At 34.1% G+C, this 24,256-nt stretch overlaps 1 protein-coding gene and 1 pseudogene across 1 annotated transcript in view; both read left to right on the top strand.

The window, feature by feature from the left end:
- Positions 1-24,256, top strand: part of alpha-Catr (alpha-catenin related) — a 344,431-nt gene that overhangs the window by 33,475 nt on the left and 286,700 nt on the right. The gene's annotated exons all lie outside the window — the stretch shown is intronic.
- The window catches only part of LOC149425515 (uncharacterized), a 62,298-nt pseudogene that overhangs the window by 2,762 nt on the left and 35,280 nt on the right, over positions 1-24,256 (top strand).

Below are 24,256 nucleotides of genomic sequence, written 5' to 3'. Positions count from 1 at the left end.
GACTACGTGACCCCCCCCTGGCGCCAAAGCTGGATCCGCCCTTGATTAAAGTTCCAATTTTGATTAGGGAACTCACTTCTCTTGGATAGTTTCTAGCTAAAGGAACCTAAAGTGACAATTATATTTAGCTCTCCGTTGGTGGAGTGATCTCCACAGAGTGTCGGTAGCAATATAAACTTTGGAAAAAACAACAATAAATTCGGTGTAATTTCAACTTCCACAAAGTGTTTTATTTAAAGAGGAATCTACCCTTTTGTTCTTAAACCTAATTTAAACACATATTATATTTATGGAAAGTAGAGAAAAGTCGATGTTTTATAGTCAAGACTTAAAAATATATTTTCGGGCACTATATTGCTAACGCTGTCTAAACCTTATGAGATACTTCAAAATAATTCACTACGGAATTGTATATCTTAAAAAGGCCTACAAAAAAGTGAATTATTATATATGTCTACCTGCTAAGGATAACCCCCAAACGTCAGATAGTTAATATATAAAAATTCAGCCGGCGTATGTTTTTGCTCGCAAAACTCGAAAAGTAGTCAAACGATATCGTTTAAAATTTCAAAGTTTTTGTTTTTAGTTCCAGGAGTATTTAGAGAGTAGTTTGAATGGTAAAAAAAGTTGGGGATGCCCAAGGAATACTTAACGCAATATCCCTGCAGTGGAATGAGATACGGAGTCGAATTAAAATCGATGTAATGTAATTTTTTAACAGTAACCTTCCTAGGTTAATTTTTTTCTTTCCAATGAAATTATTCACAATAAATAAAAAAAACACTCAAATCGAGCGTTTTTAAACTTCGATTGACAAGCGATTTTTATGTTTATTACCTATATCTACTCGTGGTGGTATAAGACACGCTAAGAATATACACATCTTTTTGGCTTTTGTATTCTTCTTAAATCAAATTAATTAAATGCTTACCGCGATACCTTGAAATATAAAACAACACACAATTATAAAGACGTTTATTCACAGCCAAAAAATTTCGTTGAAAAGTTATCGTATGCTTAGCCTTTTTTTGTGTTGGCTAACTGATATTTTAACTATAGTCTGAAAATGACTATCGAAAAACTCCCTTGATTGATGAAGCGGATTTGATTTATGACGACATAACCATCCCCTATGCTGTTGAATGTGCATTCCGCTTTTGACTATTTCCCGGCAATTCCGCTTTCCGAATTATTTACTTTGGCAATATCACATTCAAGCTTTCACGAATTCCAAAATAACAAAACAATCACAAACAATGTGAAACGAATTAAGAGTAAACGAAAAATAATATCAATAAAACCTGTGCGAATGATTCAAGAAATGATTCAGCGAATGATTCAACGATTGATTCAACAAAAGATTCAACTAATGATTCAGCGAATGATTCAACGATTGATTCAACAAAAGATTCAACTAATGATTCAGCGAATGATTCAACGATTGATTCAACAAAAGATTCAACTAATGATTCAGCGAATGATTCAACGATTGATTCAACAAATGATTCAACTAATGATTCAACGAATGATTCAGCGAATGATTCAACCAATGATTAACGATTGATTCAACGAGTGATTCAACGAATGCATAAATTAATTAAAAAACACAAATTTATTTTGAATATAAAGAAGTTGAATTTAATTAAAATCGGAATTTTAAATTAATAGAAATTATTAAAAATGCACAGTTTAGAGGCTTCTTCCTCTTGCCTTCTTCTTGCTACACAGTTTAGCAGACACTGTTTTGGAATGACATTTATCACATTTTCTTTGTTTCTCTTCTATCGAAGTTTTATGAACAGTAATTTTTTTAATGAAATGATTAATTTTTTTTTTAAATAAATTTAAAGTTTACAAAATAAAATAAATATGCAGATAAATTACTTTTTTATTTACATTTAGTTTCCAGTTTAAAAACTTATCTATATAAAAGAAAAAAAATGAGTGACAATATAATTTATTCATTTCACCTTAAATATTAATTAATAGACTACTATCTTCTACTTTGATGATGCCTAGTGCATAAAAAGAGAAAAATTAGTATTGCTGATTTATTAAAAATCTCATCAATCTATTAATAATCTGGTTAAAAACTGAATTGCAGGCCTCGTAAACTTTTAGTAAAATCCTAATATATTGGAACATGTGTTCATGCACCGTGATAATATATGATGACGAAATGCGAAAATATTTTGGTACGTATACATTTGCGAACCGAAACGCAAAACGAGCCACGAATCACGGGAAAGGAACGAAGCAACTGTAAGCGGCGTTTTGCGCTACTTGCGGTACGATAATACATTCCTCTTTTACTAAAAGTTTAACCGGAAACCTATTAATTCATTCGTTAATGGCCTGCAATACTGTTTTTAAGCGGATTACGAATAATTTTAAGAGTTTCTTAATAAATTAGCAATAGGTATAAGTTTTTCTTCGGTTATTGGCCTTAGGAGGGAAGGGGTGATTGGGTCTCAAGGGAGCCCGAGGGATAAATGTAGTCCGAGGAAAGGGAACGGTATGGGCCATTTATTTTTCGTAGCATCCTTCAACTTGATGGCTCAATTATATAACAATGTCCTGCGCAACTCAAGACGTGGCGCAGCCCCAAAACCGAAGAGACGCACTAATGGCAGGTGCTTGGGACCGATTGCCCTTTTCTGCTTCAAAGATTATTCAATTGTATCAATTTGTCAGTGCGATTGACAAAGCCGCCTCCGTGCCGAACCGTAGCACGCCTCGCAGCTGGCATTATGGAAAGTTCGCTGCGTCATTATTGGAAGTTCTTTGTCTTCCCAAGCTGTTAAAGTTCGCTTAAGTTTTAAGTCAACTCAACTTCCTTATTTACCCAATTAAGCTGGGTTTTAATAATTAAAGTTTAACACCATCGCTTAACAGTAATTAATTATTCTAAAAGTAAAACAGTTTATACATTTTTCTAAAGCTTGATTACCCAAGATCAGTAACGGCTGGTAATTTTATTCGTGTATTTAGTAAACCTTTTAAAACCAGCCAACATTTAATTTTGTTAACTTATTTTTAATTTTTTGTTTGTTATTAATAACTATTTAAAAATACAAAGTAAATTAGTTTATCCACAGTCCTCCTCACTAGGTAATCCTGTTACGAGGCCGATTGTAGTGTTGTTGAATGGGTGTTACATCATGATTTCCTCATCATTAGGTATATGTGTTGATTTCCACAAAATAAATAAATTAAAAAATCGTAATGTTTGTTGACTGTAAGTTGTGTTAATTTTACTTCACAATTTTAATGATTTCCTCATCTTCATGTTTAGTTAGCCATATTTTGATTTCGTTTTTGAACGTTATCTTCATTTCAATTTCATTTGGCAGTGCATTATACGGTTTTGTGGCATGAAAATTATGATTTTTTTGGCCAAAAGATTTATTTCATTTTGGAATTTTCAGTAGATTTGAAGTTTTCGTTCATGTAGTGTAGGTGTGTTGATCAGTAGGGTACTAATTGTTAAGTTTTCTTACGTGTAGTGTAGGTACGTTGGTCAGTAGGGAACTAATTTTTAAGTTATCGTATGTGTAGTGTAGGTATGTTGGTCAGTAGGGTACTAATTTTTAAGTTTTCCTACGTGTAGTGTAGGTATATTGGTCAGTAGGTTACTAATTTTTAAGTTTTCTTACGTGTAGTGTAGGTATGTTGGTCAGTAGGGTACTAATTTTTAAGTTTTCCTACGTGTAGTGTAGGTATGTTGGTCAGTAGGTTACTAATTTTTAAGTTTTCTTACGTGTAGTGTAGGTATGTTGGTCAGTAGGGTACTAATTTTTAAGTTTTCCTACGTGTAGTGTAGGTATGTTGGTCAGTAGGTTACTAATTTTTAAGTTTTCTTACGTGTAGTGTAGGTATGTTGGTCAGTAGGGTACTAATTTTTAAGTTTTCTTACGTGTAGTGTAGGTATGTTGGTCAGAAGGGTACTAATTTTTAATTTTTCTTACGTGTAGTGTAGGTATGTTGGTCAGTAGGTTACTAATTTTTAAGTTTTCTTACGTGTAGTGTAGATATGTTGGTCAGTAGGGTACTAATTTTTGCCCTTAAACTTAAGAAGCGAATTTTTTTTGTAGAGTTTTATAACACCGAAAACATTAATGTTTCATTAACTTCAGCAAAATATATATTTTGCTGAAGTTTTTATGGGATTATTTTTATTATTTCTTTTGGTATTTTAACGAGCTGCTTCATGTGGATGTTTGAGGCAGATCCCCATACAATAATCCCATACTCTATACGCGGTTGACAAAGAGCATAATAGATTTTATACAGATAATCAGCAGGAGTAGGCAGAGAGGACGGGACGCGAAACAACTCTTGGCACACACTCCTAGCCTCATTAACATTCGTACATCGTCTCATACATACTCTTCTATTGTTCTGACTCTTGACATGGCCCGACTCTAGTATCTGATTCACTTGGTCGTGCCATGTCTTCCTCGGGTCAACCGGATAAATCATCACAATGATAATTGAAAGTGATGAAACAAAAACTTTATTAACTGGGTTATGTAGGTTAGGTTAGGTTAGGTTAGGTTAGGAAAAAAAATTTTTTTTCATCGTTTCTAATGACTTTATATAACTTTTTAAAAGTGTGTTGAATTGTCACTGTGTTGAGTTATCATGGAACCCTTCCTTGGGCGTCCCTGACTTCTGCCACTATACACCGTATATTCTCCTTACACTCCCTTCTTCGCTCATTCGCTCTATATGTCCAAACCATCTAAGCGTCCCTTTCTTGAACTTACTCATAACGCTTACATCAGCCTTACACTCTTTGCGAATCTCCACATTTCTCACACGATCATACATGGTTTTACCACACATACGCCTCAGGGAACTCATAATTCGTGATCTCATAATTTTTATTCGGCATATATTGCATATTTTTCTAAAGTAGTACATGAGCTTTGTGAGTTTCTTTGTAATGTTATTTATGTTGGAGTCCCATCGAATATTTTCGTAGATTTCAATAACGAGGTTTTGATTTAGGTAATATTTTGGTGGCTAAAGTATTATTGTGATTAATTTTTGGGCTAGCTTTGTGCACTTATTCCTTCTTTAGCCAACTTTTCTGAGAGCGTTACAGTGTCAATCATCAGGGCAGATGTGTAGATTGTGATGAAGAGTGTTTTTATTCATGTAGAGATTGTACCGTATTCTTTGGACTATTTGGGTATCACCTTGTTCATGAAAATTTTTAAACAATACAAATAAGTGTCAAAATTTTTTAATAATATTAGTCACAGTAATTGTAAAGCTTTTTTTACAATATTTGCTCATCGTTACCACAGCCCAGGAGTTCATTACAATATTTATAATAATTTGTTTTAAATTTAAGGCGATGCCATACGTAGTAATGCAAAATCGTGTACTTTTGGTTTGAAAATTTGGTGGCCTAGAAATGTTTCAGATGCTTTAATTAAATACTGCTAGTAGAATACATCTTGGCCTTTGAAATAATCGAGTATTTTTTACATGAGTCGTTTTATAAGCCCAGAAAAAATGTAAAAGGCCTATGAAACTGCTTTAAAGTTCAAAATCTCCTACTTACGAACTCATTTTCGGTTATGATTTTATTGTATAATGTGGCAAATTAAGTTATTTATAAAAAGATAGAAAAAAATATTTATGCCTGAACATCCACAAAATAAAATAAAAGGCACTTTTTTGCCGTGTTTTTTTTCTTATATAAATCAAAACAGGCGGATGGTGTTAAGCGGTAATTTAAACCTTATCGCCATCTACGTAAGGGTTGTTATTGATAGCGGCTCAATTTAAAATATTACACGACGTAGTGCATCGCCTTAAAATGTAAAATGTTGTAAAGATAATAAATGACGTGAAATTGACGTTGCTAATTTATTAAGAATATCCTATCAATTCATTCGTTAAGGGCCTTCAATCCAGTTTTAACCAGATTATCAATAATTTGAGGAGATTCTTAATAAATTAGCAATACACACTGTTGTTCTGACTCTTGAAATGGCCCGACTCAAATATCCCGTTCACTTGATCATGCCATGTCTTCCTCGGGCCTCCCGACTTCTTTTATCAATCATATCTATGCCTACGCCTGCGGAAACGGCGTGATGGTTAGTTAATAAACTTATTAAACATAACATTTTTAATTGTTTAAAATGTTATTTTTACCTTTAAAAACAGTTAAGCAATCTCTGTAGCATTTATTTCTTCATCGTTCATAATATATGATTGACGATAAAAGTTTCTCAAACTTGTGGCGCGTACTTTTCTCATTTTCTATCTGTTTTTTGCTGCACCCCGAGAACTGGCACCATCGTGCGCGAAAAATTATTTGCCGGGGAGAAACAGCCATCAACGCGGCACGCTCGTGAGGGTGGAATTATTGGGCGGGAGAAGTAGCCATCAACGCAGCACGCCCGTGAGGGTTGATTACTTTGGGCCTTATTGAGAAAACTTTCGCTTGATGGTTGGACGATGATCGGGAGACTTTTCTGTTAATAGAAAATCCCTGGTGAAAAGCGTTAGAACTTTTTTGTAAAAGGAGAAATAGATATCAACACTTATATCAATTCTTATAAGAAATAATTATTCACATGAAATACCCATTTAAATTGAAAAAAAATTTCTTGAGAAAGAATAAATGCCGCCGACGGTATGTACTTGAACCATTATGCATGGTTCAATTGCCTATTAAGTAAGTCCATACATCTCTCAGTACGTCCATACATCTCTTAGTAATTGCCTGATATGAGAACGATTCTTAATCTTAACTGGTGATTATACGAGTAATAATAATAAAAATGAAGAACATGTGTGGAGAGATAAAGATAAATTAAGATTATTTATAATACAAGATAAGATTGAAATCAGATTTAGAATCGAGATAGATCGGTTAGAAAACAAGCGGTGAAAATATTTACTTGCGAGAAATTCTAGCCGAGCTTCTCAGTTCCTAATATTTTTTTTTACTTTCTCGGAGTGGATTTTTATAGGTCCCCAGAGACGTGTTCTCCGGAGCAAAGAGCGACCCGTAAGACATGGACCACGTGATACCCATTCCTACCAAAACAGTCCGCCAAGAAAGTGTGAAGATTTAATAAAATGGACTTACAAATTTTTATTACTTTTCAATTTTTACAATTTTCAACACCGATTTCAGAATAAATTAGAGCATGCCATAGTCTGAATTCTTGACAAATCAATTTTGAAAATATTTATTGTTTTTGTGTTTAATTCGTAGAACTCCGTTTAATTTTTTTTTTAATTTAATGAAAATCAAATTTAATAATATAATTATTAAGTTCTGCAAGTATTTTTTGGTTTTTGTTAATGACAGTTTGAAAATGGCCTTGAAAGCCGAAACAGTTGTAACAATAACAAAAACCAAAAAAAATATTTGCAAAACTTAATAATTATATTATTAAATTTGATTTCAATTAAATAAAAAAAAAAAACTTTTTTTTTGAAAATGACAATAAAATTGAACCAAAGTCACAAATACAGAATATTGTAGATTCAATCATGAGGTTATGATTGATTTCCAAAATCGGCATATCTCGACTATTTTTTGTTGCTAAAAGTGCCCGTTTCTTCCTCGTAGTATTTATTCTTAGTTGACATATTATGTAATAAATAACTTATTTCAAATAACCAAAAACAATCTATGCAATTATCTTAATAAGAAGTGTTCATTAAAAACACGTTCGAAAATATATGTTTTTTTAGAATATGATGTAGAATATTGTAGAATCGTCTCTCTCGGGAAGCACAACTAATTGAACACGGTTTGATTATATTCTTTACATTACACCCCACAAAAGGAAATTGAAATGGGTAAATTAAATCGCCACCCGGTTGGGCAGCGTTGCGAAGCGGGTAAGGGTGGGGACTGTATTATATGAAGGAGGACAAACAGTTGCTAGTAGTCCGTTCCACATGCGAGGTGACTTACACAAAACGATTCGAAGAAGCGACCATTTTTTCTGAAGCCCATATCTATTGTGAACGGGTGTTCCAACCAGTGCACTGGGGATCAACGATGTTAGCTCCTTCATGCAGGATTCATGGAAATACCTGTATAAAAGACTCGACTAAATTGCGTCTGTCAAATTGAAGATGGCAATCCGTTAGCAACGAAACGCCATCATTTGCACGGAATATAGTAATAGGAATGAAAGATTGCTTGACGATCGCAGCGCTCTTCATTTTTAAAAACATCCATTCGAGCTCAAACTCATCAGAAATACTTGTTCTAAATGACAATGAATTCTATCAACTTTTGGTGGCAATCACACATACGCACGCTCACATTTACAAATTTCTCCGAAATTAGATGACTATACAATAGTTTACATACGAAATAAATTTCGGTCCTACCCAATCGGGATTTGGCTTAATAGTTAGCGCGGTTAAGTCCAGTCCCTGGGGACAGGATTCAGTTCTAGGTTCAATCCTAAGTCAAACCAAAAAAAAAAATCTGTCATAAAAAATAGACGTTTCAATTTGGGAGGCGCGTTTGGGTACCGTCACCCCGGGATCCATTTATTGGATAACCAACACCTCTGCCATAGGTCACCCTAAGTGATTCGTTACGTTTGGTGATTTAGCAGGGGTGCCCGGGTTCATCAGGTGAGGTAAGTTCAGGATGCGCCTGCCCGCCAACTCCAACTGGTCTCTCAATGGGAGAGTAATATTCATATGTCCGTCACTCTTGGACATACCGATCCCTAGATTCCTACCCAACCCTCATACCTTTACCTTCCCAGAACTTCCTTTCCTTAAAAAAGACCATCTACACAGCATCCCAAAAGATGGGGTTAATATAAAAAAGAAATATTAGTAAAAAAAATGTCTTACACTTTCTTGGCCGACAGTACCTAGTACCTAGATATAATAATAGGTTTTATGTTCAGTATGGCTGGCAGGCTGCTCTCACTAGAGAAGGCTTTAAAAACAAGTGTGCGATCGACCCTGGGTAACTACTCTCACGGTGAACTCTTCTAATTCATTCTCTGCTAAGCGTTTCCATTTCTAATAACACTTTTGTGGAGAGTTATATGTTATTAGGTTTTTAGAAAAAGCTGCGAGTGTCTTTTAAATGGTTCTGGATCGTTCAGGTTCTACGTATTTATTTCAGGTTATTTATTTATTTATTCCTTTAGATTTACACACAGTACAATATGATACAAGATATAATTAAAATATTTTTAGTGATTATAGATTATTGTACCTTATCAGGTCGAAATTATTGGTTCCAAAGTAGGCAAATTGCCCGTTCCAAGGAACCAAAAAATATGTGAAAATAATTGTGTGATTTGTCTATGTCTATAATATATCTCATTAATGTTTTAATTTGTGATGCTTAATCGTTACAATCTTATGATAGAATCGAACTTGAGCTGTTGTGTATGTTTCAATTGTGTATGAGCAATAATTAGAATAATGAAAGATATATATAGTGTGTAATTAGTTTATGTCTATTTATTACGTGACGTTTTTTAACATTTTTTCAGATTCTCCTCTGCCCAGTCCAATCAACCATTTATTTTATTATTATTTTTATTTATTTATTTAACGCCCAGAAGGCTTTTACATGGTTGGTAGTATAATTTTAATTTGACAAATACTTTCAAACATAAAAAATAAGAATAAAATTACATTTGATAAAAGCTATGTAACAAGTTATAGAAACACAAGAAACAAAAACAGAAAATTACAGCTATTTGTTGGTTTGCATGATGTGTTTAGGAGTATTGTTGAAATAAATGTTTTAAATGATCCACAAAACTTGCCAAGTTGGTATTGAATATGTCAACATCACCCAAGTAATGATTTCCCATGGTGTGAAGTCGTTGTATCGGAGAGTGGGCAATGTAGTTACGCTTATGTGTGCTGCTGTAGAATATTGTATTTTGTCGTGTTGTTACTGTGGGTGTATGTATGTTTATAAGTTGCAGGATTTAGTTATTATTGAGCCTATGTATGAAATATTACAAGTTTTTATGTTTAATTCAGGGGGGATTTTGTTGTACAGTTTAGGTCATAAGTATGTGTGTGTCTTTTGATACTTTGTATGTATGTTTTACGTATGTTTCTAGGATTCTTGTTTGTTCACCAATTAAGGCGGCATTATTTTCTACGGAGAAAAATGAGTAATCATTACACAACTGCCCTGATTATGGACACTGCGATGCTGTCCGAAACGTTGGCTAAAGAAGGAGGTAGCGCAACACGGCACAATACCCCAAAAACAAATCACTACAATACTTTTGGCTGTGAAAATCTCAAATCATACCTGAGTATTGCTAATTTATTTAAAATCTCTTCAAATTATTGTAATCCGGTTAAAAACGGGATTGCATGATTGCAACGAATTAAATCACGTGTTTCCTGCTGGACTTCGACACCGGAACACGTACATTTGCCTTGATAATGTATCTTGATGAAATGCGAAAATAGCATCGTTATAATATATTCGTAATTTACTAAAATTTTATCAGGAATTGGCCTGAAATCGCGTTTTTAACCCAATTACCAAAAAAATTTAAGAGATTCTCAATAAATTAGCAATTCTCATTTTTCTCTGTGTTGGATGTTGTTTTGGAGATGATTTTAAGGATTTAATTATTTCAAAACTATTTGAATCTTCGTTTGCATATTTTTTAAGCCTTTATCAATTATTTTTCTAACACAATAATTTTTCATAAATGTGTTGAAATATAAAGAAACAAATCTGAAAAAAAGCCATAGCAGATTCGATTGTATTTATTTTTTTTCACAAAACGGTAACTTTTTTAAATATAAGATAATGGTATCCGTCCAATAAGGAACTCCAGTGAAAAATATTATGGCTTAATAATATATCTATATATACGCGTAGAACATATTGGCAACTCTGTTCGACATTCACATTTGAACCGATGAAAATGTTTTAATGCAGATTTTTAAAAACCGGTAAATTATTTGTCAAGTGCGGTCATGGATGTATTTTTGCACTTTGGTACAATACAATAACATTAGTTACAAGATAGTAACATTTTACCTAGTGTTTTTTGATTTTTAAAGGGGGTAATCTCAAGAATAAAAAACGTTCCCCATTCAAAATACAGTGCCGATTGAAAAAAGTGTAGGCTCTTCGAGACTGGTTACTGGTGACGTCACTTGATGCGTTTTTAGGAGACTTGAAAAATTAAAATTATTTTAACTTTTAAAACCAGCAATAATTTAAATAAATGTTGAATGTTTTAAGTTAGAAAGTCATTCTGTTTCCAGCGTTGAAAATCAGTTTGCTTTAAATTTAATTAAAATACTTGATTTTTTTCTTGTAAAGAGTCAGAATAACTGAAGAGTACCAATGTATGAGACGATGCGTGAATGCGAATGAATCAAGGAGTCTGTGCTAGACAGAGTTGTATGGCGAACTATCCTTTCTGCCTACCCCTGCGGTGAAACGGCGGGATGGATAGCTAATGTAAAAAAATATTTTAAATGCTTTTTCAGAAAACCAGTTTACATTATTATTCTTCAGGCAAAGTGGGAAATATAACAACCCTAAATTTGTAAGTTGTTAAATTTGTTCAGAAGCCTTTAATCCTTTGACAAAGTGATTACTTTCCTCCAGGAAAGTGAATAAAGCCTCTAAAAGAAATGAAATGGAAATTTCACGTAATATGCTAATTTTTCCTTGATGACGGCCCACTTCAATTTGTTGTGCTGCTTTCATTGCAAAATATGCATTAAACTTGATTTTTTGTTGCATGAATTACAGAATAAGAGCACATCTCAACCCCTGAGGAAACCCGAAGGACCCTTCAAAATAAGATTAAAAACCAAGTTAAAACGGACGACTTTCGTCTGAATTTTAACAACCTCTGAAGCTGAGCGATAAGCTCCTTGATCCTCCTGGACCCCGGCGTGGCCTGATAGAATCAATCAATCAATTAATTTATAAGAAAATGCATGATTTAATGTCATCTTTGGGGATGCTGTGCGGAGGGAAAGAAGGAATGAACCTGGATCTTGAAAAGACCTGCAGTTCAACAGCCGAGCTATTGAACACAAGATCGAGTCGTAGAAACAACCCGTTCTTATGTGACAAATGTCAACTATGTGCTGTTGGGCGGGCGTTTTGCGTGTTTTTCGACAGTGCACCGGTGCTGAATGGATGTATGACAAGAATAAGGACAATGTCAATAATGTTACAAAATAATAAATATGTTCAACGGGTTGCAGAGAGGCATATACTCTCAGTATAAAGGTGGTGACAGATTACGCTATAAGTTCAAAGCGTTTTGTATAATTCCATATTGCTCACCATAAAATCCCATACATACCTGTCAAACCTAAAATAGTGATGTGTTATAAGTGTGATCACTGTATTTTGAAAAATTATGGTACATAGTCAATATATGGTGAGAACAATTTACGGAGCGCCGTAATTACGCGACTGTCATCTGTCAAAGTGATAGATCCCATACAAAGAAATGATATTCCGCGGCAGTTCCCCAATTGATTTAACCTCCTCTCATGAAGAAGATTTTAGCGTAGTTTGTGCCAGTATACGCCATGCCTAAATTATGCGTGCACAATATAGCGTAATGTGTCTAAGGCTTTACCCTGGAGAATTGGTTTTAGCCATGTTTAGTGGCCAGATTCGACTTCCCAACCTTCCTACTTCCATCCCATTCCCCTTCCCAGTTCCCCAAATTTGGAATGTCATATTCACATTAGCTCCGGGCTGTTGGGACCATTGTGTGGCACTTAAACTTAAGGTTTTTTTTATTGTACAGTAACTCCAAACAGTAGGAAGTTATTTAACGACAAATAAAATTTATTTTATTAAATTTCTCATATGTTGTAACACAGGGTGTAATCACTTTCAAAGCAGGTCATTATAATCACAATGTATAAGTTTTAACAACAGTGTGAAAAGGGGTCTGCGACTTTGATGATGTGCTCAATCTATTGTAATATTTTCCATTGTTTGAATCCATACAAGATGATAATATGAATAATGAAAATGTTGTAGAGAAATTCATAAATTTCAAGAGGCCCTAATGTCACACAAACGTGGTTATTATATTTATTTTATCTACTTTGGGCATGATAACATTAACAAGCAAAAACGTAATTTTCGTTATGTGTCCATAAAATACTTATATTATAATTTGTCTATATTTGTTTGTGTATTCGCATATTTTCAATTGTATGGAAGGCAAGTTTCTTCTTTATTCTATGGTTTGAGATACTTTATTATTATTCACCTAATGGAATATAATATATTATAAAAATATTCATAAAATGGAATAAGAATCTATAGCGTTATAATATAATATCAAAAACAATAAAAAAGAACACGTCACAATACTCTATTCCACCACAGTGTGCAGAAGCACAACTACATTACTAATTCTCCGATACAGAGGTTTCACACTATGGGAAATCAATATATGATATTGATACGTTTAATGTTAACTTGGTTAATTTTATGAATCATATTAAAAACCTATTCTTGAACGTTTGATTGTCTCTTAAACCTATCTGATCACTTATTTCATGTATTTTTTGTCTATCGTAATTTTATTTTTATTATTTCTTACTGTTGTTCGAAATTATTCATGATGTCAAAATTATACCAAATATACTTATATAAAAGCCCTACGGGCGTAAAATAAAATATATAAAAAATATCTATCCTGTTGTAAAATTTGCGCACGATTATCCCCTTTGACTCTACAGTCGTACTTATAAAGATTTCCTAATACGCCGCTGCAGCGCTTGCATAGCTATACGGTGAGAAGGGCCGTATAGTGCTCGGGTTAAAATAATTACTCATAATGATATTCATGCAAGATTTTTTCAGACTGGCACCACTTTGTTTCGATTCTCAAAAACACGGTCATTTTGCATTTCGCGTTTAGTTGCTAAGTTCACGTTTCTTCAGATGACATTTGCGATGTCATTGACGCGGTCTGATTTGAATTGATTCGAAATTTGGCCAATTTGATTATGCGTTCCGTATTTGCTTTGGTGAATCGATATTTAGATTTAAATATTCCTCTGATGGTGCTGCCAACGGGTATAACTGCTTTTTATACATTTTATGTTAAATCAACAAAGTCCGCTATCTCCGTCTTAATATCGTAGTAATACATCCTCCTGGGAGTCGGGCAGTTTACAAATCTGTCGGCCACTATTACTGCGGTATTACGGCCGGTATACATAGTACGATTATGTCCGCCCCTCCGTATTATCTATTATAAGTAAGACTTTTAATGTTTTTTTAACGAGGCCGAGATTCCTACTTTTTTTTCTTCTTTATCGTGTTGCTTCAAATATATTGGTAATATATAGTTCCACGAAATGGTTCAACTCGAAGAATTGACCATTCAAAGTAATGTTTTCCGTAGAAACATCCTACGATATTACACCACAAATTCCGCTCTGTAACATAAATCTCTCGCCATTTCTCTCACCAAACCATTGTTCCAAATGCCTAAAAATGCAACAGCTTATTCCTTCAGTCTCCATTTCGACAAAAATGAAACAAATTAAATCCCAGTAACGTATTTCCTCTCAATCAATTCGCATTCGTACACCTTATTACGTGTACGCTAGACTTACCAAAACGGACGGAAAAGAATAATCAGTTTTTCTTTTCCATGCAAAAAGATTGGAAGTTTCTATTTTCTATAAGGGTGGGTTTTCATCGGAGAAGGCTTATTTATGTTTCCATTCCTTTCAGCAGCCTAGCACGTAATACGTTACATGATAAAATCTTCAATTACTGGCGGGACAGCCTTAACAGTTGTTATATTGGGTATTGAGAATTCCACGTTCTGCAATGGCACGGACTAGCTGGATAATGGACCGCTTAGTACTCTGCGCGGTAAGTAAGTAAGCTCTGGCCACATTTTAATAAATCAATGGCTTCGAACACACAAATTAAATATTGAAAAATCAACACGATTCTTCGTTTTCAAAGTTTTTTTTACTTATCTATTTTTATGAATGTAATAAAAAATTAAAAAATTGGTTTGACTGACGATTAAACCTTCCTCTCCTGGGACTGAGTGCAGTGAACTTTTAAAATGTCTTTTCAAATTTAAAATTGGGTAGGAAGGACGTTTATTTCGTATATTAAATGCTGTAATGTAATCAGATTTCAGAGAAATGCGTACATGTCCGCTTGTATATGCGTGATAACACATTTTCATCGACAACAAGTATATATTTGTTTTTTTTAATGTGAATCCCATACAAGAGTCTTAACAGTTCTTAGCCGTATGGAGCCAGTGAGACTATAGCATCCCCGATTGGGGTATGCTGTGAGGCTGAAGGTAGTGGGAGAGAGAAGGAGATGAGTAAGAGGAAGGTGGGGGAGTACCTGGTTATTCAGATCTGGTCACCAAACACTGCTGAAGCCATTTCAAGAAACGTTTCATTTAGAATGGTGGTATTACACCAGGGCGATTCTGAGAGTGTTCTGCTCTTTCGGGTCGATCGGATTGTAAGAAGTGAGTTAGTTTCCACTTCATTCATACATTCATCTAAGAAAATAAAAGTGAAAATCAAATGAGATGTATTTTAAAAATTACGAGTTAATACGAGTAATATTAATAAATATATATTGAAGATACTAATACACTCTTTCCAGGACACTTCAAACAGAAAAAAAGGTATGTCAAGATAAATATTATATTGGATATTGCTTTGGAATTAAATAATATATTACTTTCTTTATTACCTTCGCTGCCACTTATATAATATTGTTTTCTAATAAATTCGACAAAATTCTCGTGTGTGACGTTTCCACGTTTATTGGGGGAGTCATACATCACCTCCCCCACAAATAACGCCAAAGACCAGTATAAAGGCCTCCACACATTTCAATAACTATTTCCCTTGTATTATTATAACTGTCGATTCAATTAATTTTCTCCGTTTCCCGGCGATAGTGACAATTTTCCGGAATAATCGATCGGAGAGGGAGCCACTCGTATGGAGGGATAAGATAGATTAGTTTGTCGATAGTTTCAATATTGGTAGCGTAGGTATTTACTTGTAACATTGGGAATCTGTTACTCACGTTGCTCCGTTTGCATATTTACTTTAAATATGACAAATGAACGTTAAATATGAACGTCTATATCATAATGCTCGTATATCTTAAACCGTAAAAACCCAGATGCTCGCACAGTAAAATAATTAAAGAACAACATAAAGAAATCTAGTCTTCAAGGTTTTTTTTTAGATTAATCAAGTTACGAATCAGGGAACTACTCAATATGGATTTTAAAAAAATCACTGAAGGGACTGGTAGCACTACTAACGGGATACTGCCACCTCAGCAGACACATGCAGCTGTCGGAAGTGGAAAACACCAAACGATTAGGGATTCTAATTCAACTATGGTGAAAATATCCCTCCTTGACGGAAACACGGCTGATACCTGGGAAGACACACTGTGGAACCAGGAGACATAGCCAAATATAAAACTGACTGACAACCCTGGTGAATTTTATCAAAGGGAACGGATACTGTTAAAGGCTTGAAGTGTAATGGGAGATAATAGCCAGATACTTCCGCACCTTTATCTTCTCCATCTCATTCCCCCCTCACGCTTCACAATATCCTACTGCAATTGGGGACGCAAGAGTCTCACTGACTCCAGACAGTTTTGAGCAGTTGGAACTCGCGTGTGGTTCACAACAAAAAAACTAAAAATTGTACATTAAAAAAAATACATAATTAAAAATTAAATTAGAAAATCTACTACTTGTGTAAAAAAATAATTATCTAAATCAAACCCATTAGGTTTATCTAAGAACTCGTATATAAATAAGAAACCTAATGGTCTATCTCAGTAATAGTTTTTTTTTATATAACTCCACACTAGAGGCCCTGAAGAAAATAATTTCCTTCAGGGCCTATGTCATCTTTGGGGATGCTGTGTTTAGGGTCTTTTTGTGGAGAGGAAGGAGTGAACATGGGTCTTGAAGAGTCCCATGTTGTAGGAGGGAGGAAACACAGAGGCCGGCAGCTCGTTCCACAGCCGAGCTGTTGAAGTTAAGAACGAATCGTAGAAGCGACCCGTTCTCATGTGACAAATGTCAACCGTGTACAAATGTTGGGCGCGCGTTTGGCGTGTATCCCGACTACGCACCGGTGCCGAAGGGATCAGTGACGCTAGTTCCTCAGAGCATCTTCCATTGTAATACCGATAGAACAAGGACAGCATACCTACCTGACGCCTGTGCTCTAAAGATTGCAGTCCGTTTGTTAAGATTGGGGAATTCTTTCAAACGGACCGCCCGTTTTTGCACAGAGTCAAGGGTTTTTTTCAGGTATTTAGGGGCTCCGGACCAGAGATGGCTGCCAAATTCGACAGTAGGGCGCACTTGCGATTATCGTATAATCGTATATAAATAAGAAGCCACATACATTAGATATATCTAAGTAGGTACTCGTATATAAATAAGAATCCCTGTAAGTTAGGTCTAGCTAAGTACTCGTATATAAATACGTAACCATGTACATTAGGTAAACCTAAGTACTAGTATATAAAAAGAAGCCATGGACATTAGGTCTAGCTAAGTAATCGTATATAAACAAGAAGCCCTGTAAGTTAGGTCTATCTAAGCACTTGTATATAAATACGAAGCAATGTACATTAGGTCCATCTAAATACTCGTATATAAATAAGAAGCCATGACATTAGGTCTATCTAAGTACTCGTATATAAATAAGAAGCCATGACATTAGGTCTATCTAAGTACTTGTATATAAATAAGAAGCCATGACATTAGGTCTATCTAAGTACTTGTATATAAATAAGAAGCCATGGACATTAGGTCTATCTAAATACTCGTATATAAATAAGAAGCCATGACATTAGGTCTATCTAAGTACTTGTATATAAATAAGAAGCCATGACATTAGGTCTATCTAAGTACTTGTATATAAATAAGAAGCCATGGACATTAGGTCTATCTAAGTACTTGTATATAAATAAGAAGCCCTGACATTAGGTCTATCTAAGTACTTGTATATAAATAAGAAGCCATGACATTAGGTCTATCTAAGCACTTGTATATAAATAAGAAGCCATGACATTAGGTCTATCTAAGTACTTGTATATAAATAAGAAGCCATGGACATTAGGTCTATCTAAGTACTTGTATATAAATAAGAAGTCATGTACATTAGGTCTATCTAAGTACTTGTATATAAATAAGACGCCATGGACATTAGGTCTATCTAACTACTCGTATAGAAATACGAAGCCATGTACATGCGGTTTCATTAAATTTAAACCAAAACCTTTTCGGGAAATCAGATTCTTTAAAAGACACAACGGATATTAAGCCCGCAAAAAAATGCTTACAAAGAGAAATTAATTATTTCCTTTCGAGATTGATTTTTTAAGCTACGTTGGCATTTTTAAACGTTCAAATCATCAATAAAAAAGCCTTTCATACTTATTAAATGTGTGTTATTTTAAGGATACTATAAATACTTTTTTACTAAGGGACAAAATAATTCCCGTTCTATCAAACCTTCAAATAATAATCTCGATTCATTAGATCGAAATCCGCTGGAATTAATTTACGAATGATTTGTAACGAAATGCTGACAGCGTATTTTCGCAAAATGTGAAAATTGCTTTTGCTTTCGCATTCTGCCGCCCGAATCTGTCAGGATTTCTGAATTGGTCCCGACGTGGAAGAGTAGAGGGGGAGGGTGGGTGGTTGCTGAATTTTTACGTCCCAAATTATGGAATACAAATTATTTCCTCACGTGTAAAGCATCGCCCGCCATTTTGAAGATTCAATGGCCGCCTCGCCGGGTCTTGGCGCCCTTTTACGGCCATGTTGGCGTTTATCTCTGCCAATATCGCGTACTCGTAACCCAAATGACTGCGAGTGTCACTTCTTCATCCTTTTTTTACGCCGAGAATATTTTTTTATTGCCTTTCTTCTGGTTGATAGAAAAAGGATTATGTTCACGCGCTTTTTTATATGTCCGCTATGAAAATTTTACTAACAGATTTAGCGCGCAGTAGCAAATTTTCTTTTGCTTTATGGTTCGTCACAGTATCACAGGATATTCAATGTGGATTTAACAAAGAATAAGAATACTTCTTTCTATGAAAACTGAAAATAACCTTTTATGTAATCTATGAAGTACGTAGGCACCTAATGTTTGGGATATTTTGAATTCCTAGAGAAATCCAGAGAATACTTGTTTTATTTTACTGGCAACACTAAGAGTTATGTCATTAAATAATTATAACATTAGTTACTCTTTCTGTTTGTATTTTCTTACAGTATTCCAGGCGGCATAACTCCGATCGAAAATTGGAAACGAAATATTGTGACGTCATATGATTGCCTAACTATATCCACCAATGAAAAACTCTGAAAATCTATGGAATAAACTTTAAGAGTTTTTCATTGGTGTATAGTATAATAAGTAGGCTCCTATAAGTAGAATGAGAATTTTACTGTCTATATATTGGCATATCTATAGTTTTTTAGGACCAATTTGTTTCTTACAAAAAGACCGAAGATATCGATCTAGTGAGTGATTTATTTATGCAGTATTCGTTATGATGAATATATGTTTATCTGTGTTATCTAGATAAAATTATAACAACAATTATTATTAACTCCTTCGTGTTATACGGAGAAGTTTTAAATTAAAAATCTAATACTTAATAACTTCTTGCGGCCAGTTCAACAAAATAAGGCTAATGATTTTACAATACCGTCCGGTCGTAGTATTTTATTTGCACTTTTACCTACAATAGTCTAACTTTAAACGGGTAAGATAAATGAAATCATATTTTATTTGCCTTCGACTATCAAATCGTATATCATATCTGAAGCCTTGTGAAGATCGATATATTTGCTCGATACTTAGATGTATACAATTTATTTCAATTTCATAGCAAAATCTAGTATTTAGTAAATAGTGGAAAGTGGAACCTGTCCACACTAAATTTAATTTTAACTTATTTAAAACATCATTGAAGAAGAAGATAATACCTACTAACAAAACTAAACGAAACATGAAACAGAACAATAAAAATGTAACAGTCTCAACTAGGAATCGAACCCAGGATTTTTTTACCGCGACAAACCTAATTATTTTTTGTCATTTTTTTTGAACTCATATTTAAAAGTCAGTATTAACAATATTATATTCAACTAATTTTCCCCATATTTTTGGCTTGATTTTAAATGATTATAAGGTTTATTTTTGAATGATTATAAAGTTCTTAAAGTTTTATTTGCAACCTAGATAGTGTCTCGGCTAACATATCAGATTAAATTTTTTATTTTTATGGGACACCTATTGAATTTTTCTAAAAGTCTAAATGAAAATTCAATTTCATTTGAATAAATTTTGACGGTTATACATACGCCCACTAACGTTAAATTTTAGTATTAATATTATTTATATTATCTTCCTCTTTAATGTAATATTACATTAATGGGTTTAACCGTCAAGTAAAGTTATTCCAGTGAAATAGAACAATTAATACAAAGCAGATTTAGGAAGCATTTAATTTTAAAGAATTGCATCTATATGTACATTTGTTCGACTTAACCCCCCGAATACCCAATTTCTGGCGATTTATAACAAGTTTCTCGTTAACTCTTTAAGTTATTAAATATGAAAAGATTTTTTTTAAGACTATATCTATTTATTTGTTATGCCGAAATATTAATTTTATAAATTTCCTTAGATAGAAAAAAATCGCAAAGTAACTCCGAAAATGATTAAAAACACGTTTTGTTCTGTTATTTAATATGTTATATACCTGAAAAAATCACAGTGTATCTTTAAATGGAACTAAAGAAATTGTAAAGAAAGTTTTGCTCTATTTTAAATGAGTTGTGTTTTATAAAATATTTTCACAATTTTCGCTTAATTATGATCGTTTTTTTAATATTAGCGAGCTTCTTCTAACATTCGTATGTACAATATGTACATCTCCCTTTCAAACCATCTTTGAAGGCTTACTACGGGGCCTTAAAGCAATAGCACGTCTCATTCATTTCAGAGGCATTCCAAACGTCACAATAATTTATCCGACAATTCCTTTGAGTTCCCATCGCAAGATGGCGCCTGATGCTGAACGTTCCATGTTTGAATTCCCTTTGACAGTCGGATGAGTGTGACGTCACGGATTAAGCTAATGACTCCACTTGGGGGAGACTTCAAGTTAATTGATGTGTGTTGTGTTGTCTGTTCTTGACTTGGTTGATTTAATGCTAGAGGATGTGTTACGTGATACATGGTTTTCTTAGTTTTTCGGACAGTAGCCATTTTGTTATATCATTAACTACATGCTGAATCCATCGATGTTTACTTACACCGTTGTTCAACATCCAGATATCACTGGTTGAAACCCGAAGGATTTTTGGTGTATTTTACATATAATTTGAACTACAAAAATAAATAAATTTATATTTGCATCACTTCGTAGTACATCGCTTTTACGATTCTGCTTTATGTGTTATTGTGAACCCGTAGTACGAAGATAAAAGCTTCGCACTTATTACTGTATTTTCATACTAACTCTTCATCCCTATTAGAATAATCTAAGCTAACAAGTAGTAAGTAACGTGAAGTCTGCATGCACGAAACGGCCAACAGACAAGATTACTGTTGATGTTTGTGTTGAGTTGAAGAGTGGGAAGACTGCGGACTAACCGGGATTAGGCCAATTATCCGGGAAAACTTCTCAACAGGAATGTATCGGATTACCTCTATGACACGAAAACTTTCCAACTTCCTCGTACGGCAGTTCGGTAGTACGGTGTTCTCAAAGTTAGACATCTATTCTGTTTGTTTCTAAGGTATTCAGGGTTTGACATTTCTCAGCGATGTTAGTTTGCCTTTGGATTTTTCAAATATCGAGATTTACGTCTTATACAAATCTAAGAAACAATATTACGCAACGTATTGCGTATAGCGTTCGTAAAGGCTCAATTTTTTGTTCAGTAGACGTAGAGATCTGATTTTACCTACCGTTGTATAATGCATCGGCAATTTCCATTGTCGAGCGACTTATATCTTCAACTAAGACTTTAAATAGTGAAAAATGAAGTCGCTATCCGCATCTGTCTGTTTGTGCCCTTGGTTATTCTGAACTCCACGACGGATTTTGAAATGGTTTTCACTGGCAGTTAGAGAATTTATTCCAAAAGATTTATAGATATAAAACATGCATATTATATTTATGGAAAGTAAAGAAAAATCGAGCAACGCCGTGTAAACGCTAGGTAGTTTAGTAACTAATTGAATGTTGCTTTGACTTTGTGGGTATCCATTATAATTAAAAGAAACAATATACCTTTGCTTAAACGCTGTTGAATAGTGACTAGTTTCAGAAAAACTGTTCCTTGCTCAGGGCAAAATATACACTAACTTGATGAATATTGAATGGTGTTCAAGTGGAGGTGGAGGTGCGACGAGGGATTAGGGAAGGGTGGGGAAGGTGATGGAACAGACGGTGGATCGGAAAAAAATTGTATTTAAGATACTATTTTTTTGTTTTTTAATTATATACTATTAATGGATTTCTTAATTTCTAAGGACGGGTTGCTTCACAAAGTTTGAACAATTCATCAAATTTCAAAGTTGCAAATCAAGTTCTGTTATAGTTGTATCCAGCACTTGGATAAGAACAGAACTTGAATAGGACTAAATCTAATAAGAATAATTATTTCTCTTTCCAACGACGAACGAATCACATAAAAGTTAAAAATACTTTAATATTGCATAATCTCCCCGGTCAGATCTGTCTGTCAGAGCCTTTAATGGAATATAATGTATGAACGCCACGGTCAGATCTGTCTTTCAGAGGCTCTAATGGAATATAATGTATGAACGCCCCGGTCAGATCTGTCTTTCAGAGGCTCTAATGGAATATAAATAATGGAATATAATTATTTAATGTAAAATATCTAAATTATCTAATGGAATATAATGTATGAACGCCCGGTCAGATCTGTCTTTCAGAGGCTCTAATGGAATATAATTTTTGTGGCTAGTAATGTCCTTCCGAGGCTTGAAGGTTTAAACATACATAAGTTGTTTTAAAAATGGAGTCAATCTAAAACCAACAGTGAGTTTTAAACACGATATACTTGATTGCTAGTAAAGCGTACTGCCCTTTTTGTGGAGGGAAAAATAATTTTCTTTATCCCCCTCCCGCGCGTTTCAAACTAAACAAATCCGTTAACTTCGTCTAATTGACATTTGGCAGGATTTATTCGCTGTATAACGTTAAAAATGGGTTGATGGAATATTTAAATGTCACAAAATTTGAATTGTTAAATTAACCTGAGAGAGAATCGTTGAATTGTCTGACAGCTTAATCGGAATTAATCTACGCAGCGTCATTTGAATCCATTAGAGACAATTGAAGGCTCCGTTCGTGCTATTTCCATAGGAACGGGAGTTTTATATTTGCATACTGAGGAGAAATTTATATGAATGTCTTTTACAATAAATGTCAACTTTGAAGATTTTCTGCTTGTACGTGAACGGGTAAAACGTAAAAAGCTCCCCTATTGAGAGGCTTCCGAAACTAGGTTCTTACTGCGTTATTGGATTGGGTTTATCGGAGAGTAAACATTATATATATAAATGAACACTTTGATTTGTATAAACAGAAAAACTGGACAAAAGAGCTAGAAAAAGTGCAAATTATATAATATTGATGGCAAATGAATTTACATGGTAGAATTCAGCACAAACTTTTAATTCATTTTTCATGTGAATTCCACACAAGGGTCCCAACCATCCGGAATCAGTGAGACTATGACATCGCCAATAAAGAATTTCACCGTTGTCATTTTTTTATTATTTTGATTTTATGAATGTTCTGTGTAAACTAACGTAACATTTCAACAAAAATTTTTTTTATTTTTTATTTATACAAATGTTGTCTTTTTTAGTTGGCATTTTGCAAAGCCCGCCAAAACGATAGAAATTTGAAGGGGTACATATGACGTCATACGCACCTCGGTTTTGTGGGTTAAAAGCAGTTAACACATATACAACGTGAATTCTACTGAAATATTTTTTAAACCGCAGTAGTGACCCTTATGCCAGTATACGCAGCGCAACATGGCGAAAAAATTATCCGCATTCTTAATGCATAGGCTTTAGTGCTGTCAGAACCCGCTGACCAATCACAGAGCGTTTGAGTGTCTCGCGGTTTTAATCGTTT

This window comes from Hesperophylax consimilis, chromosome 3, assembly GCF_061612785.1.
Source record: "Hesperophylax consimilis isolate HC1 chromosome 3, BYU_Hcon_1.0, whole genome shotgun sequence".
In the NCBI taxonomy this organism is placed as follows: Eukaryota; Metazoa; Arthropoda; class Insecta; order Trichoptera; family Limnephilidae; genus Hesperophylax; species Hesperophylax consimilis.
The sequence above is the reverse complement of the archived record's forward strand: the minus strand, read 5'-3'. Positions and strand labels throughout refer to the sequence as shown.